Here is a 19,401-nt window from a genome sequence, read left to right as displayed (position 1 = left end):
AATTTTTAATACAATATTCATAAAAACAGTCAATATGGACTACACAAATAATGGTATTGGAGGAATCACAAGCTCTAAAAATAGAGAAATTATTTAGTCACATAGTAATGGCTGAACAATACAGTACATGTTGAAATGTAACTAGATGTATGTATATATGTATGTATAGACATTTAGAAAAGGATGAGATCATAAATAAGTATGAACAGACTAGAGTCGATCAAGGAAATAAACGCCATGTATTAAATATCACTAATGATTAAAAACCATGTATATAATTAGAATGATAAAGAAATTAAGTTTTAGTATAAAAGAATATGAAAAATATTCTAATATATTGACAGATATTAATACCAGAATATTATAATTAAGTTTATATATTAATGAGGCCATTTACAGGATCTTATTACCATAGCACAATTATAACATACTAGATTAAAATGAATAAAAATTAATTTTTATATATATATATATATATATATATATATATAATTAGTGGAAAATGGTCAATAAAAACTGAAAATGGAGGATGTATCAAAAAGATCAAAAGAAAAAATATTCATCAATAGAGAGACCAAACATCAATCTCCTTGTTGAGACCCAAGGGGACCATAGTTTTCATTTTATAAATCCACAGACTTTCCCCCATGTCACTCTGATGGAACAATTTGAATGCCTTTATATTTAAGCTGGGGGTGGTCACTATTATGTTTTAATTTAAAATGATGTGGCACACTATTTTTTTGTCAATTCCCAGCCTAATATTCCTTGCATGTTCCAGAATTCTGATTTTCAGACTTCTTTGTACAGCCAATATACTGATATCCGCATGGACATTGTAACAAATATACCGTGAATGTGGTTTTACAAGAAATACAGTTTTTTATATCAAATTGCTCTACCTTCTTGAAGAATGTTTGTGTTTATAGGATGGCCAGGTCTTGCCTCCAAATGCAAATCCAAAAAGTCTTGATGCATCATTACTCATTGAAGTGTAGGTAGATACAAATAGCTTACTACTTGCGTCAAGTAATCATAAGCAGTCGTGGATAAGCAACATACCACTTGGACAGTTTATGCGTTTAAAGAGGAGCTATAGTCTCAAAACTGATTTTGAAATACAGTCTAAAGTCCTCTTTGAAAAATTTGTACAGAGGGTGCAGCGTAAATAATCTGACTGAATCTGACTGAATCATTAAGGAAGGTCAACTGCATGGAAATATAATCTTTATTATTACAAAATAGAGGGAAATGTAACAAAGTAAATACTTTTAATACAAAAATCAGGGTTCCTTTTGTTACTAATTACAATTCTGTAAGTAACAAAATACAAAAGATAATAAAAAAAGAACTGGAACATCCTTTCAAATGAGGTCCTCACCTAGATTTAAGACCTAGTTTTATATTTCGCAAAGCCAGAAATGTAAAAAGCTGTCTGGCACCAAGCGACATACAGCTGCAGCGGCCATTATTCAAATAAATCACGAAATGGGATTTTAGGATTTTCCCGAGATGTTCAGTTGCAGACTAATGGCCCGCCGGAGTTTCACCGTAGTCTGACTTTCTGTAATAGACACGCAGTAAGAGAGGCTGAATCAGTCACTCTAACTGCGAGCCTCTCGCAGGCGATCGCGGGGTTTTTATTAAAATTCTAACATTACAGTAATGTAGCAGGGGGTCTCCGGAGCTGAACCTCATTGATTTCAGGTCTGGGGACCCCCTAGTTCCCGAGATACAGGCCCTGTTATGGGGTGCTGGTATTCCCGCCATGTTAAAATCCTGTGGGTCACGTGACTGGGATCTAAACAAAGCCGAGGGATAACGGCACCACATACTGGGGCCTGTATCTCGGGAAATAGGGGGTCCCGAAGGCTGAAATCAACTTTGTTCAGCTCAGGAGACCCCCTGATCCCGCACACTAATATCTAATACCCCTCAACCCAAATAAAAAATCAGGTAGCTGCTAAGGTAATGAAGCTGCTTACATTTTATTTTTATTCATAGTGTGCTTGCGCAGGGGGTCTCCTGAGCTGAACAAAGTTGATTTCAGCCTCGGGGACCCCCTACTTCCCGAGATACAGGCCCTGGTATGGGGTGCCGGTATCCCCATATTAAAATCCACGTGGGATCTAAACAAAGCAGAGGGATAGCGGGGCCTGTATCTCAGGAAGTAGGGGTCCCGAGGCTGAAATAAACTTTGTTCAACTCAGGAGAGCCCCTGCTCTCACACACAAAAAATTACAAATGTAAGCAGCTTCATTACCTTAGTGGCCATGCAATGCCCACTAAGGCAATGAAGGGGTTAAGGCACAGTACTGTAGCATATTATATTACAATATGTACTGTACTACCCACCAATTCACAAACCACCCCCCAGCCCCCCCCCCCCCCATAAAACCATGATTTATTATTTTACACACTGGATTAATACCCCAGGCCGACGGGTGTCCGCAGGCCCCACAGTGCACCAGAGGGTGGTGCCCACAGGGTCTGGGGGTCTCCGGGTGGTCCCCGCTTGGTGCCATGGGCCTCCATGTAGTCACCTGCGGGTCACCGTGGGCCACAATGGGGTCCATTGAAGTCCAAAGAATTTGTATTGCCCCCCGGAGGACTGGAACCGTGTTTCTGGTGTCCACAGATAATGCAGAGCTTGCACTGAATAACGGAAATCCTGCGCGTTTCGTCGTGGAATTACTTCTTTAGGGATAATGATTACACTCCATACAGTACTTCACTACATCTACCCCGCGGGGATGTGTGATTGGACCCAGCAGGGGGTAGTACCTGTCCAATCATAAAATACAAACCATCTGATACAAATGAAGGTGCAAAGTGTCATACACAGTTACAAAATATACACAACAATTTTTAATACAATATTCATAAAAACAGTCAATATGGACTACACAAATAATGGTATTGGAGGAATCACAAGCTCTAAAAATAGAGAAATTATTTAGTCACATAGTAATGGCTGAACAATACAGTACATGTTGAAATGTAACTAGATGTATGTATATATGTATGTATAGACATTTAGAAAAGGATGAGATCATAAATAAGTATGAACAGACTAGAGTCGATCAAGGAAATAAACGCCATGTATTAAATATCACTAATGATTAAAAACCATGTATATAATTAGAATGATAAAGAAATTAAGTTTTAGTATAAAAGAATATGAAAAATATTCTAATATATTGACAGATATTAATACCAGAATATTATAATTAAGTTTATATATTAATGAGGCCATTTACAGGATCTTATTACCATAGCACAATTATAACATACTAGATTAAAATGAATAAAAATTAATTTTTATATATATATATATATATATATATATATATATATAATTAGTGGAAAATGGTCAATAAAAACTGAAAATGGAGGATGTATCAAAAAGATCAAAAGAAAAAATATTCATCAATAGAGAGACCAAACATCAATCTCCTTGTTGAGACCCAAGGGGACCATAGTTTTCATTTTATAAATCCACAGACTTTCCCCCATGTCACTCTGATGGAACAATTTGAATGCCTTTATATTTAAGCTGGGGGTGGTCACTATTATGTTTTAATTTAAAATGATGTGGCACACTATTTTTTTGTCAATTCCCAGCCTAATATTCCTTGCATGTTCCAGAATTCTGATTTTCAGACTTCTTTGTACAGCCAATATACTGATATCCGCATGGACATTGTAACAAATATACCGTGAATGTGGTTTTACAAGAAATACAGTTTTTTATATCAAATTGCTCTACCTTCTTGAAGAATGTTTGTGTTTATAGGATGGCCAGGTCTTGCCTCCAAATGCAAATCCAAAAAGTCTTGATGCATCATTACTCATTGAAGTGTAGGTAGATACAAATAGCTTACTACTTGCGTCAAGTAATCATAAGCAGTCGTGGATAAGCAACATACCACTTGGACAGTTTATGCGTTTAAAGAGGAGCTATAGTCTCAAAACTGATTTTGAAATACAGTCTAAAGTCCTCTTTGAAAAATTTGTACAGAGGGTGCAGCGTAAATAATCTGACTGAATCTGACTGAATCATTAAGGAAGGTCAACTGCATGGAAATATAATCTTTATTATTACAAAATAGAGGGAAATGTAACAAAGTAAATACTTTTAATACAAAAATCAGGGTTCCTTTTGTTACTAATTACAATTCTGTAAGTAACAAAATACAAAAGATAATAAAAAAAGAACTGGAACATCCTTTCAAATGAGGTCCTCACCTAGATTTAAGACCTAGTTTTATATTTCGCAAAGCCAGAAATGTAAAAAGCTGTCTGGCACCAAGCGACATACAGCTGCAGCGGCCATTATTCAAATAAATCACGAAATGGGATTTTAGGATTTTCCCGAGATGTTCAGTTGCAGACTAATGGCCCGCCGGAGTTTCACCGTAGTCTGACTTTCTGTAATAGACACGCAGTAAGAGAGGCTGAATCAGTCACTCTAACTGCGAGCCTCTCGCAGGCGATCGCGGGGTTTTTATTAAAATTCTAACATTACAGTAATGTAGCAGGGGGTCTCCGGAGCTGAACCTCATTGATTTCAGGTCTGGGGACCCCCTAGTTCCCGAGATACAGGCCCTGTTATGGGGTGCTGGTATTCCCGCCATGTTAAAATCCTGTGGGTCACGTGACTGGGATCTAAACAAAGCCGAGGGATAACGGCACCACATACTGGGGCCTGTATCTCGGGAAATAGGGGGTCCCGAAGGCTGAAATCAACTTTGTTCAGCTCAGGAGACCCCCTGATCCCGCACACTAATATCTAATACCCCCCAACCCAAATAAAAAATCAGGTAGCTGCTAAGGTAATGAAGCTGCTTACATTTTATTTTTATTCATAGTGTGCTTGCGCAGGGGGTCTCCTGAGCTGAACAAAGTTGATTTCAGCCTCGGGGACCCCCTACTTCCCGAGATACAGGCCCTGGTATGGGGTGCCGGTATCCCCATATTAAAATCCACGTGGGATCTAAACAAAGCAGAGGGATAGCGGGGCCTGTATCTCAGGAAGTAGGGGTCCCGAGGCTGAAATAAACTTTGTTCAACTCAGGAGAGCCCCTGCTCTCACACACAAAAAATTACAAATGTAAGCAGCTTCATTACCTTAGTGGCCATGCAATGCCCACTAAGGCAATGAAGGGGTTAAGGCACAGTACTGTAGCATATTATATTACAATATGTACTGTACTACCCACCAATTCACAAACCACCCCCCAGCCCCCCCCCCCCCCATAAAACCATGATTTATTATTTTACACACTGGATTAATACCCCAGGCCGACGGGTGTCCGCAGGCCCCACAGTGCACCAGAGGGTGGTGCCCACAGGGTCTGGGGGTCTCCGGGTGGTCCCCGCTTGGTGCCATGGGCCTCCATGTAGTCACCTGCGGGTCACCGTGGGCCACAATGGGGTCCACGGGTGGGCCCGTGAGTGTCTGGGGGTCCCCGGGTCATCCCCACAGGTGTCTGAGATCCTCAGGTTGTTCCCACGGGTAAAGACAAGAAAAATGCGCAAAACGCAAATAGTGAAGTATGTCAAGTTCTATATTTTAGTAAAAAATGGTGAGTATTCTGCGTACATTTAAAACATAGATAATTCGCATTTACGTGTATCAACACACGAAAGTTACCACACAACAAAACTTCAGAGTGGATGATTGGAGGGCGCCGCTCTGGTGGATCATCTGCTGGTTCTGGCAGTCATCTGCGTCTGTGATGGTATCTGCAGGCAGCGTCTGGATGTCCCAAGCAGTGGTAAAAGGGACGGTACTGGAATATCTGTCCTGAGTCCCGCACTCAATGTGTGCTAAAGATATAGTCCATGCATTTGCTACACAGATTATAGCATACGAGGAAATACTCCCAAACACAGTCAGCTTGACCGGCACTCAGCGTGGGGAATCAGCCTTGGTGATCTCGCATCAGTGTGACGTCACCCGTACGGGAAGCAGTATCACACAAGGCGCACCCAAGCGGTAAGGCTCGTGGCTGGGTAAGCACAAAAAATGCCCAATCTGTCTTACAGAAGAACTGATAGCAAGACAGTAGGGCTAAAAGGTACCGCATAAAAACAATTCAATTAATCCTACGCGTTTCGAAGCTCAGTAACGCTTCTTCATCAGGGATAGATTCAATGTCGCTCCGCCAGGGAATTAAATACCCACTCGGCTCCTGTCATTGGTTCACCAATTGGGACAGCAGACCAATCAAATGTGCAGCTCGAGAATGGGGGTGGGACGTTGAATTGTAATCGAATACAATACTTTAAAATACAAATCTTTATTAAACCAATAATGTTCTGCAAAAGAGGAAATGATAATAATAAAAGGGAGAAAAAGAGAACATAATTAGAACATTGTCCTCAATATTGAATAAAAACATTCAAAGAAAATTACATACATTACAATATACTCTAAAATGACTATAAATCTCACATAGTGAGATGAGTAAAAATGCTTGTTCAATGGAGTTAATGGGCTATTAGGTCGCTGCACAAAAGCATAATCCATAGAATACAGTACAGATGGCTATACAGGTAGTCCTCGTTTTACAAAGCTTCGCTTTACAACGAATGGCTTATCCAACGCTATGCAATGCATACCTATATTCATTTTTACAACGCCAAATTGGCTTATCCAATGCTCTTACGACGCTTTGCAACGTTGTGTATGTGTGTGTATATATATAGACTTTCACATAAACAACGTTGCAAAGCGTCGTAAGAGCGTATATATATAATATTATACTATATAATATTATATTATACTATATAATATATTATTTATTATGTTATATTATATATATAATACAGTATATACACTATATAATTTATGTGTGTGCTGCATATCTTATTGCCTGCATAAAATATTTGGTGTATTTTAGTGTTAAAAATGCCTTCAGGAACGTAACCTTTCATTTAAACAGTATTCCTATGGGAAAACGTGTTTCGCTTTACAACGTTTCGCTTTACAACGCCATTTTGAGTAACGCATTGTGTCGGATAACCGAGGACTGCTTGTAGTTACTCTAGTAAAAAGCCCACACATGAAGGTCTTCATTAAGCCCTTTAGGGGACATGCAATCTAATTTATGAATCCAAAAGGATTCCTGGGCAGATAGGGCTTTTAATCTGTCTCCCCCCCTCCTATTATGTGGCACATGTTTGATGCCCATGAATGTCAAATAGGATGGGTCTTTCTGGTGGTGGACTAGGAAATGCCTAGAGACACTGTGCTTCTCAAAGCCGTTCCTAATATTACGTACATGTTCTTGTATCCTGATCTTTAAATTACGTTTAGTTCTACCCACATAGTGCAACCCGCAGGTGCACTCTAGTAGGTAGACTATATATGTGGAATCACATGTAATAAAATCTTCTACAGTAAAGACCTCTTTTGTTTTCTTTGAAATAAAAGTTTTACGGTTTGGGTGCATATATTTACAAACGGAACATCTGGCACAATTGAAATTACCCACAGGTTTGTTACCAAGCCAACTATTATTAATTCTCGGGCATAATGATTGTCCAATATCACTTGGCGCTAAAGAATTCTTTAAGTTAGTAGCTCTCCTATAAATGAATCTGGGTTTTTTAACCAGGTGGTCACCTAAGATAGGATCATTACTTAATATTGACTAATGCTTAGCGATCACCTTCTCGACACTCTTATGAGCTGTATTAAAGTTGGTTACAAAGGCCACATCTATTTTGTTTGTGTCAGGCTTTACAGATTTTTTTACTTTTTGGGTCAAAAGGTTATCGCGGTCCATAAGTTGGACTCTTTCTAGTTCCCTATTAAGGTAATCAGAATTGTAACCCCTATCAATAAGGTGATTCAGTAGTTTCTCTGCTTGTTTCATAAAAGTTTCATTATCACCACAATTTCTCTTTAGCCTCATAAACTGACCCCCTGGAATGTTCTTAATCCAGGTGTCCTTATGGTTGCTCGTAGCCATTAATAAGTTATTGGTATCCACTTCCTTAAAAAACGTTTCAGTCAGAACCTTTCCATCACACGTGGAGATCGTTTAAATAATTAGTTACCTCTTTGTCTGTTTGATGTGTAAAAATTAGGTTATACTCATTATCATGGATGTAAGACATAAATTGGTTGACTGGCTCAAGATCACCATCCCATACCACCAGGACGTCATCAATATAACGCCGCCATTTAATAATGTTACTGGAGAATGGGTTATTGGCCCAAATATGGTTGCTTTCCCAGTCCCCCACATACAGTACAGGTTTGCGAAACTCGGGGCAAAACGAGTACCCATAGCTATTCCGCAAACCTGTATGTAGAAATCTGTGAGAAACATAAAGTAATTGTGCTTCAGTATGAAGTCAATTGATTTCAAAATGAATTCTCTATTAAGGGGATGTAACAAAAGATCTTGCTTTATACATAATTCAACTGTCTCCAGACCCTTGGTATGGGGAATGTGAGTATAGAGAGCTTGAATGTCACATGTCAGCCAACGGTAACTGCTTTTCCATTCGAAGGTTTGAAAAAGGTTCAACACTGCAGTAGAGTCCTTCAGGTATGATTGAAGTTGGACCACATAAGACTGCAGGAAAAAATCAACATATTGGGATACATTGGCGGTTAAGAATTGAATCCCTGAGACGATAGGTCTTCCTGGGGGATCTACCTTAGATTTGTGGATTTTGGGTAGATGGTAGAATATGGGTATTCTAGGGAAAGCTGGATAAAGAAATGAGAATTCAACATTGGTGATAACAGATTGGGAGCTAGCTACTTCTAATAGTGATTTTAATAGAGCTTGGAATTCTAAAGTGGAATCTTTCGTTAATTTCCTATAAAAGGTGGTGTCGTTCAATAGTCTACATGCCTCTTTTACATAGTCCTTACGACTCTGCAAAACCACCCCACCCCCCTTATCAGCTTGTCTGATAATTAAATCCTTATTATCCCGAAGCATTTTTAGGGCAAGATTCTCCTTTACATTTAAGTTCTGTCTAATCTTACCCATATCAAAGTCCTGAGACAGGGCATTAAGTTAATTATTAACCACTGTAAAAAATGCATCAATATGATGTCCCTTTGATTGAGCTGGGTAAAATTTGGACTGCGTTTTAAAGGGTGTATGCCTAATAATCGGTACTGGACTCTGAGTTGGGGGAATAGCTGATATTGTGGGGGTTGATTGTACCATAGGAGGAGCAAACTCCATCTCATTTTTTTAAAAATGTCTTTTTAATGTCAGGTTCCGGGTAAACTTATGAAGGTCTTTGAACAGCTGGAACGAATTAGGTCCACATGTCCGTGAGAAAGTCAAACCCCTACTTAACACTTTGACTTGATCTTGTGTCAAGATACTGGTAGAGAGATTAAAAATACAATTTTCTACTGGGGTGACTCTCCTTGACAACTCTCTTTTCTTTTGGACACTGGCATCACCTCTGGTTCCTCGCCTGACAAAGATCTTTTTCTTTGTCTGGTTGGGAGAAAATCCAAAGCATTTTCCTTGGTTTTCATTTCTTTTCCCAAGGGGGGTGCCAGTCTCGTTTTGACCATCTCTAAAAAAGATGGTGAGGAACGACTTGGAGAGTGAGAATAAATGTTGCATTTAGGTATAACTTTAGGTGAGTATGGACGAGACTCTTTTATTGTTGTAGTTGTATACTCTTTATTACCTCTATGCTGTTGTTGATAATTAGAATTAGACCTAAAGTTAGGTTTAAAATCTCTAATATAATTTCTACCTCTATAATTGGGGTTGCGGACATGATTGTCATAATGGTGTTGGGGATAATCTCCCTTTTTATTACCACCACCACCATTAACATGATAATTACCACGTGACTGATCATTGGACTTATAAATTTGATCATGATGGTATCTTGATCTAGAGTGGGAGGAGTTGGACTTATCTCTTGCATTAGGGACATATGTTTGGCCGACCACTCTCCCCCTCTCCTCTTTCTTGGCCCAATCTCTTTGCCTATTATTTATCTAGTCCCCTTTGTCACGCATAAATTTCTCATGTTTAGTTTTTAAAGTTCCTCCTCTTCATTTTCAAGTTTACTCTTGAGATCATGTTCTAATTCAGAACAATCATTATCGATAACCAAAGGTTCAAGAGTGATAATGATCTCAAGAATATCCTTCTCCAAATCCTTAATATTGCGACTTCTCTCAAAAATAATTAACCTCATCAGGTCCATTGAACAAGCATCTAAAATGCGGTTCCACTCTTGCATAAAATGGGCGTTCTCTTTGCCAAAAGTAGGTTTTTTAAGAACTTGTAGACCTCTCGGGACTCTTTTGCAGTCCATATAACTCTTTATGGTTCTTTTCTCAAGCCATAATTTGTTTTCCTCTAGTAACAGTTTCTCCAAGTTCTTAAAAAGATCTTTAACAGAAGAAGTCACCATTGACTCTGATGAAACATTTACAACCTCCTCTGAGAACAGGAGGCTGAAATGCTCCTCTCGTTTGGCTCTGCAATTAGCCAAACTCCACACCATTGTTGTGGGCAGTTAAAAGGTACACAGGTGATTATAATTAAGTGAATTAAAGTGCAGCACAAATAAAGAGCAGTGAGAATATATCCAAAAATAAAAGTGTGCAACACAAAACACAGATTAATTATGTTAAAGACAATGTCTAATAGTGTGACATACAAATCTAATAAATTGTATATACAAAAAAACTTGGTGATTAATTGGTTGAAAACTATCTAGCACAACCTTACTGTGGAAGTGAAAAAAAATGAAAAACCATACAAAACCGTTGGAAATAGGCATATGCTGCTCTAAACAGAGAGTGGCTCAGCACTTTCAGGAACTAAGAATAAAGACAAGAAAAAAGCGCAAAACGCAAATAGTGAAGTATGTCAAGTTCTATATTTTAGTAAAAAACGGTGAGTATTCTGCGTACATTTAAAACATAGATAATTCGCATGTACGTGTATCAACACACGAAAGTTACCACACAGCAAAACTTCAGAGTGGATGATTGGAGGGCGCCGCTCTGGTGGATCATCTCCTGCTGGCTCTGGCAGTCATCTGCGTCTGTGATGGTATCCGCAGGCAGCGTCTGGATGTCTCAAGCAGTGGTAAAAGGGACGGTACTGGAATATCTGTCCTGAGTCCCGCACTAAGTAGGGGGTCCATGAGGCTGAAATAAACTTTGTTCAGCTCAGGAGACCCCCTGCTCATGCACACTATGAATAAAAATAAAATGTAAGCAGCTAATGCATAAAAAATAATGCCCGCTCAGGCAATTAAGGGGTTAAGGCACAGTACTGTAGCAGATTACATTACAATATGTACTGTACTACCCAACCACTAATACACAACCCACCCCCCGTGCCCCACCCATAAAACCACGATTTATTATTTTATACACAGGATTAATACCCCAGGCCGACAGGAGTCCCCGGTGGTCCCGATGGGTGTCCGCAGGCCCCACATTGCACCAGAGGGTGGTGCCCACAGGGTCTGGGGGTCTCCAGGTGGTCCCCGCTTGGTGCCATGGGCCTCCAGGTAGTCACCCGCGGGTCACCGTGGGCCACAATGGGGTCCACGGGTGGGTCCGCGAGTGTCTGGGGGTCCCCGGGTCATCCCCACAGGTGTCTGAGATCCTCAGGTTGTTCCCACGGGTGTATGTGGTCCTCGGGTGGTCCTTTTGGGTCTGCGGGGGGCCCCCGGTTCATCCCCGCAGGTGTCCCCCGTGGGTCCGCAGGTGGTACCCGTGGGCATCCGAGGGTCCTTGGGTGGTCTTCATAGGTCCCCGCAGACCTAAGGTACCAACCCTGTATGTTAAAAAAATAAAACATATCCTACATTTAAATAAATACACCCACTCCCCCCCCACCACAAAACACATACAGTACAGTAATGGGCAACATAACTATTATCCAGATATGGATAATAGATTATTTGCCCATTATTAAACACAACATTAGCATGCATAAATAAAGTAAATACATACAGTTCTCCTTACCACAGCAATATGATGGATATCCTCGCCAGCAAGGTCCCTGTCCTCAGTTGCCAGAAAGCATACATACATAATAAATACAATCTAATGTCACCTAACCTCTTAATCACCTTAGTGGTTAATAACCGCTACAGTATTTAAGGGGTTAACCCACCCTGCCCCGCTACCCACCCGGGAGACATAACCACCCTCCCCGGACACACTATACCCACTCTGTACCCATTGAGTCGTATAGTGGTACATCATACCTATATAATAATATGGACATGATAAGCCACTATAGCACACAATGGGCACCTAATCTCAATACATTAATGCACAAAACACACAATAATAAAACATTCCAAAACACTAATCAAAGCAATTAATTTATACAACAGCAATGAATTAATTAAACTAGTAACCAATCAAAGCAATTAATTAATAAAACAGCTATAAATTAATTAAACCAGTAACAAAGTAATTAATTTATACAACAGCAATGAATTAATTAAACCAGTAACCAATCACAGCAATTAATTATTAAAAAATAAATGAATCACAACCATTAAAAACATTAGCCAACACAATACATCATTAATTAAAAACGAGAATAAATTGCCAACATTTTATTAAAATAAAGCAACAAAATACCAAACAATGACATCCACATAATAAACCGACATCGCAAAAATCACCATCAATACAAAGCAAGAAATTACAATAAAAATATTGTCCTGATAATGTATTGATCTGTACCATAAAGTGGTACAGATGAATACATTATCAGTCAATGTGCATAAAAAAAATACACATCCAATGTTAAAACTTGTAAAAAAAAAAATATATACATTTATAAACATGCAATATTTTACTTACCATTAGAAGCGCTGGCCCTTCTGACTCCTGGGGAAACAGGAAGCTCACGTACCGCGAAGGCCTCAAACAACATCCGATGCCATCCGCCATGAAGATCCAGATCAGGTACCCCAATCTTCTTTCTTCTATCTTTAATCAGCTTCTTCTATCTTCATCTGTCATTATTTCTTGATCATCTTCTGTCTTCATCTGTCAATCCATAAAACCCCAAGGTAGATCCCAACCGATGTTTTCTCATCGTCTTCTTGGGCTCAAATGAGGCATCACAGCCTTAAATAGGGCTTGTGATGTCACATTTGGGCTGGAACTGGTTTAACAGCCATCTGATTGGCTGTTAAAACCATGTGCCGACTTTAATTTTTGTTATGACATCATTTAAAGGGATTGATGCCAGCCAATCAGAATGGCTATGCTTCATTTCCCTTTAACATGACGTCACTAAATTCAACATGGCCCGCGTCACGTGGTATCTCAGCCAATCAGACTGGGAACTAATTCCCCAATCTGATTGGTTGTTGTACACCATGTGATGGAGTCATTTTAGGTCAAGTATGTGACGTCATCCAAAGGGAGTCACATGGTGTACAACAACCAATCAGATGGGGGATTTAGTTCCACTTTAGGGTACAGATCAATACATTATTAGGACAATATTTTTGTTATCATTTCTTGCTTTGTATTGATGGTGATGTTTGCGATGTCAGTTTATTATCTGGATGTCATTGTTTGGTATTTTGCTGCTTTATTTTAATAGTGTTGGCGATTTATTCTTGTTTTTAATTAATGATGTATTGTTTTGGCTAATGCTTTTAATGGTTGTGTTTCAGATATTTTTAATTAATTGCTTTGATAGGTTACTGGTTTAATTAATTCATTGCTGTTGTATTAATGAATTACTTTGGTTACTGGTTTAATTAATTCATAGCTGTTGTATTAATTAATTGCTTTGATTAGTTACTGGTTTAATTCCTTGCTGTTGTATAAATGATTGATTGGTGTTTTGCAATGTTTTATTATTTGTGTGTTTTGTGCATTATGTATTGAGATTAGGTGCCCATTGTGTGCTATAGTGGCTTATCATGCCCATATTATTATATGGGTATGATGTACCACTATACTACTCAATGGGTACAGGGTGTGTATAGTGTGTCCGGGGAGGGTGGTTATGCCTCCTAGGTGGGTAGCGGGGGAGGGTGGTTTAACCCCTTAATTACTGTAGCGGTTACTAACCGCTAAGGTGATTAAAGGGTTAGGCGACATTAGATTGTATTTATTATGTATGTATGCTTCCTGCCAACTGATGACAGAGACCTTGCTGGCGAGGACATCTATCATATTGCTGTGGTAAGTAGAACTGTATTTATTTACTTTGTTTATGCTTGCTAATAAATGGGTAAATAATCTATTATCCATATCTGGATAATAGTTATTTTGCCCATTACTGGTCTGTATGTGTTTTGTGGTGGGGGGGAGGGGGTGTATTTATTTAAATGTAGGGCATGTTTTATTTTTTAACATACAGGGTTGGTACCTTAGGTCTGCGGGGACCTACTGCACCGACACACTTTATTCGAGCAAATACCCGGTATGTACCTGGCAGATACCTGGAATGCGCCGCTCCTCACCTCTGACAAGCCCCGTTGCATTTGCCTTCCCAGCCTGGGTTCATGCCTGGCTGATGGGCGGCTGATCTGTTAAATGATAATGATTAGGATTTCATAGGCTGCAATGCTTCGCGTGTCTACCAGATGGCATAAATTCATGAATTGTAATGCAGTATATATATATATACTGTGCAGTATTGCAGCCAGCGGGAATAAAATGCTTCAATCCCTGCCTGGAAAATAACTCAATGCACTCGGGCAGAAAACAGTCACAATACACAATACCCTCAATACACCCGGGTATACCCGAATTCGTGGGACTAGCCGAGCTCGAATAAAGTGTGTCGCCAGTGTATGATGACCACCCGAGGTTCCTCGGACGCCCACGGACCCAAAAGGACCACCCGAGGGCCACATACACCCGTGGGAACAACCTGAGGATCTGAGACACCTGTGGGGATGACCCGGGGACCCCCAGACACTCGCAGGCCCACCCGTGGACCCCATTGTGGCCCACGGTGACCTGCGGATGACTACCTGGAGGCCCATGGCACCAAGCGGGGACCACCTGGAGACCCCCAGACCCTGTGGGCACCACCCTCTGGTGCAATGTGGGGCCTGCGGACACCCGTCGGGACCACCGGGGACTCCTGTCGGCCTGGGGTATTAATCCTGTGTATAAAATAATAAATCGTGGTTTTATGGGTGGGGCACGGGGGGTGGGTTGTGTATTAGTGGTTGGGTAGTACAGTACATATTGTAATGTAATCTGCTACAGTACTGTGCCTTAACCCCTTAATTGCCTGAGCGGGCATTATTTTTTATGCATTAGCTGCTTACATTTTATTTTTATTCATAGTGTGCATGAGCAGGGGGTCTCCTGAGCTGAACAAAGTTTATTTCAGCCTCAAGGACCCCCTACTTCCCGAGATACAGGCCCCGCTATGGGGTGCCGGTATCCCTCTGCTTTGTTTAGATCCCACGTGGATTTTAATATGGGGATACCGGCACCCCATACCGGGGCCTGTATCTCGGGAAGTAGGGGTCCCCGAGGCTGAAATCAACTTTGTTAAGCTCAGGAGACCCCCTGCGCACGCACTCTATGAATACAAATAAAATATAAGCAGCTTCATTACCTTAGTAGCTACCTGATTTTTTATTTGGTGGGGGAGTATTTGATACTAGTGTACGGGAGCAGGGGGTCCCCTGAGCTGAACAAAGTTGATTTCAGCCTTCGGAACCCCCTATTTCCCGAGATACAGGCCCCAGTATGGGGTGCCGGTATCCCTCGGCTTTGTTTAGATCCCACAGTCACGTGACCCACAGGATTTTAACATGGCGAGTATACCGGCACAGAACAGAACAAATAGAGTGATGCTGCACACCTCAAAAAGAGAAAAACATACAATTACCGGTGCTCCAGTGTTTGCACGAAAGCCTGCAATCAGTCCAAGACAGATGAATGAAGGAACAAAGGGCAAGATGAAGATGACGCACTAGGATCAAAACACCTGACCGATTTGAAACTGGAGATCAGTTGTTCCCCCCCCCCCCCGAGCCTGCAGGACCGCAGGATGATTGACAATCGCAGGCGCAATGATTCTGCAATGTTCTGCGCTTTCTGCGATCGGAAGGGGTATAGGGATGAAGAGGATCGACCGGATTGACACCGCGCATGCGCGGACTTGAAACGCACGATCGGAGATGACGTGCAATGGCAGAATGGGACCAGGATGCGTTCCAAACGCCAGAAACGAGGAGTGATGACGTCATCAAGATAGATGCCGGATTACACAGGAGCAAGGAGGATGTGAACACCAGAATCTAACGTGGAGCACCAACAGCTGGTGTAAAGGAGCACAGATTGGAGATTGGCTAAAGGGACTGTCTCAGCATATGAACTTCATCTACACTAATTGGACAGGCTGCATTGTGGGGATTTGGGGCACTATTTATATGTTACTATTGTGGAATGTATTTATGCCATTGTCACTTGAAAAAGACCACTTAGGTCGAAACGTCGTGTTGGCTCAATAAATGAGTTTATTTTGTTCAAATCCGCAGTGCCCTTTGTTCCTTCATTCATCTGTCTTGGAGTATACCGGCACCCCATTACGGGGCCTGTATCTCGGGAAGTAGGGGGTCCCCGGACCTGAAATCAAGCGGTTCAGCTCCGGAGACCCCCTGCTACATTACTGTAATGTAAGAATTTTAATAAAACCCCTGCGATTGTCTGTGAGAGGCACGCAGTTTGTGACTAATTCAGCCTCTCTTATTGTGCGTCTATTACAGAAAGGCAGACTACGGTAGGACTCTTACAGCAGGGACTCCTGCTGTGTTGTTCTGGTGCACCTCGTAGTCTGCAACTGAACATCTCGGGTCCACCACGCGGGGGATTACGCGGAATGTACCAGGTATATATTCCAATAACGGCCGCTGCAGATGTAGGACTCATGCTGAAGCCCATTCAAATAGTCACCTGAATGGCACCTAAACCTTCTGGCAATTTCGTTTGTGGGAAATGTAAGGCCTGTACAATATTGAGTTCAGAGAGAAAATCTTTTAGATCTAAAACTACAGAGGAGCAATTTGTTATAAAAGACTGTATTTCTTAGAAAACAACATTCGTGGTATATTTGTTAGAATGTCCATGCGGATATCAGTATATTAGCCATACAAAGAGATGTCTGAAAATCAGAATTCTGGAACATGCGAGGAATATGAGGCTGGTATTTGACAAACATAGTGTGCCACATCATTTTAAATTTAAAACATAACAGTGACCCCTCCCAGCTGAAATATAGAGGCATTCAAATTGTTCCATTAGAGAGACGTGGGGTGACAGAGTAAAAGCATTATCCAAACAGGAGAGTCAGTGGATTTATAAAATGAAAACTCTGGTCCCTTTGGGTCTCAACGAGGAGATTGATGTTTGGTCCCTCTATTGATTGATGAATATTTTTTCTTTTGATCTTTTTGATACATCCTTTTCTTTAATTTTTTGTTACCATTTTACACTAATTTGATATATTTTAATTAATTTGTATTCATTTTAATCTAGTATATTATCAGTGTGCTAAGGAAATAAGATCATGTAAATGGCCTCATTAATATAGAAACTTAATTATAATATTCTGGTATTAATATCTGTCAATATAGTAGATTATTTTTCAGATTCTTTTATACTAAAACTTAATTTCTTTATCATTTTAATTATATACAGGCATGCCCCGCATTAACGTACGCAATGGGTCCAGAGCATGTATGTAAAGCGAAAATGTATTTAAAGTGAAGCCCTACCTTTTTCCCACTTATCGATGCTTTGGTACAGGTAGGGAGCTGGTATTGCTGTTCAGGAAATGCTGACTGGCACATGTGCGAGTTGCCGTTTGCCTATTGGGCAAGGGGAATCAGCGCGTCACTTCTACGGCAGTCTGTAGGGCACAATAAGTGTCCGTACTCGTGAATCGAGTGTACGGACACGGGTATGGGGTATTGAAAATATGTCCTTACTCGCGAGTGTACTTAAAGTGAGTGTCCTTTAATCAGGGGTATGCCTGTAAATGGTTTTTAATCATTAGTGATATTTAATTTATGGTGTTTACATATCCTTGATTGACTCTAGTCTGTTTATATTTATTTATGATCTCATCCTTTTCTAATTGTCTATATATATATACTGTATATTTAGTTCCATTTCAACATTTATTGTTTAGCCATTACTGTGTGAGTAAATAATTTCTTATTTTTAGAGTTTGTGATTCCTTCAATACCATTATTTGTGTAGTCTATATTAACTGTTTTTATTAGTTTTTATGAATATTGTATTAAAATTGTTGTGTATATTTTTTAATTGTTTATGCCACTTTGCACCTTCATTTGTATCGGCTGCGGTTTGTATTTTATGATTGGACAGTACGCCCCCCTGCCGGGTCCAATCACACACTCCTGCGGGGTATATATAGTGAAGTATGGAGTGTAATCATTATCCCTGAAGAAGTTGTTCCACTACAAAACGTGTAGGATTTCCGTTATTCAGTGCAAGCTCTGCATTATCTGTGGATACCGGACACGCTGTTACTTTATTTATTCATTTATTTTATTTATAAAAATGTTTTACCAGGAAGTAATATATTGAGAGTTACCTCTGGTTTTCAAGTATGTCTTGGGTTACAGTACTCCGTGCAGCAATACCAACTCTTTGACTGTCTTATCCACTGTAATTGTGCTCTGGTGCGACTCGAGTGGTGATGTCATTAGTAGCCGATGAGGTGAGGCAAGTGAGATCGGCATTTGCTGTCAGAGTGCAATCCCTACAGTAGTGCTCTGAAACACAGGAGTGCATTTTTTTACTAAATTTGACCCCTACCGCGCCAGGAACTGTCTTTCCTAACAAGAGGAGACTCAGGACATTTATCCAGTTCCAGCCTGCTGGAACCATTTTGCTCAACACAAGGAGGTCCAGGACACCTATCTGGTTGCAGCCTGCAGGGTTGAGAGACTGGTGTGGAGAATAGGGGTCCTTTGCCACTATGGTAACATGTCCAAAACATCTCATGCTTGTAAATTTCTATATTGATGTACGCACATCACCTACCTTTTATGTATGATTCACCAATATAATCATTATATACTTCACCATGAGATGTTTGCGCGGTTTTCTTTTTCCTTTATCACTGAGAATATCTGTGGCATAATCTGTAATTTATAACTATAGTATGTCCTTAATGTTCTTGTAGAATGGTATGAGCTAGAGTGCCTGTACAGTATATGCAGTATATATCTATATTTTGCTTTTTTTTTTGACTTTAAGTTAGTGTTTTTGTTTGCATATATCCAATTAGGGTTTTCTCATTTCTAACAAATACACATTAATTGTTTGCTTATATCGGACTCGGATGCTCTTTGTGTAATTGTGGGACTATGCGTAATATAATACACACA

This window comes from Ascaphus truei, chromosome 3, assembly GCF_040206685.1.
Source record: "Ascaphus truei isolate aAscTru1 chromosome 3, aAscTru1.hap1, whole genome shotgun sequence".
Taxonomy (NCBI): Eukaryota; Metazoa; Chordata; class Amphibia; order Anura; family Ascaphidae; genus Ascaphus; species Ascaphus truei.
Note: the sequence above shows the minus strand (reverse complement) of the source record.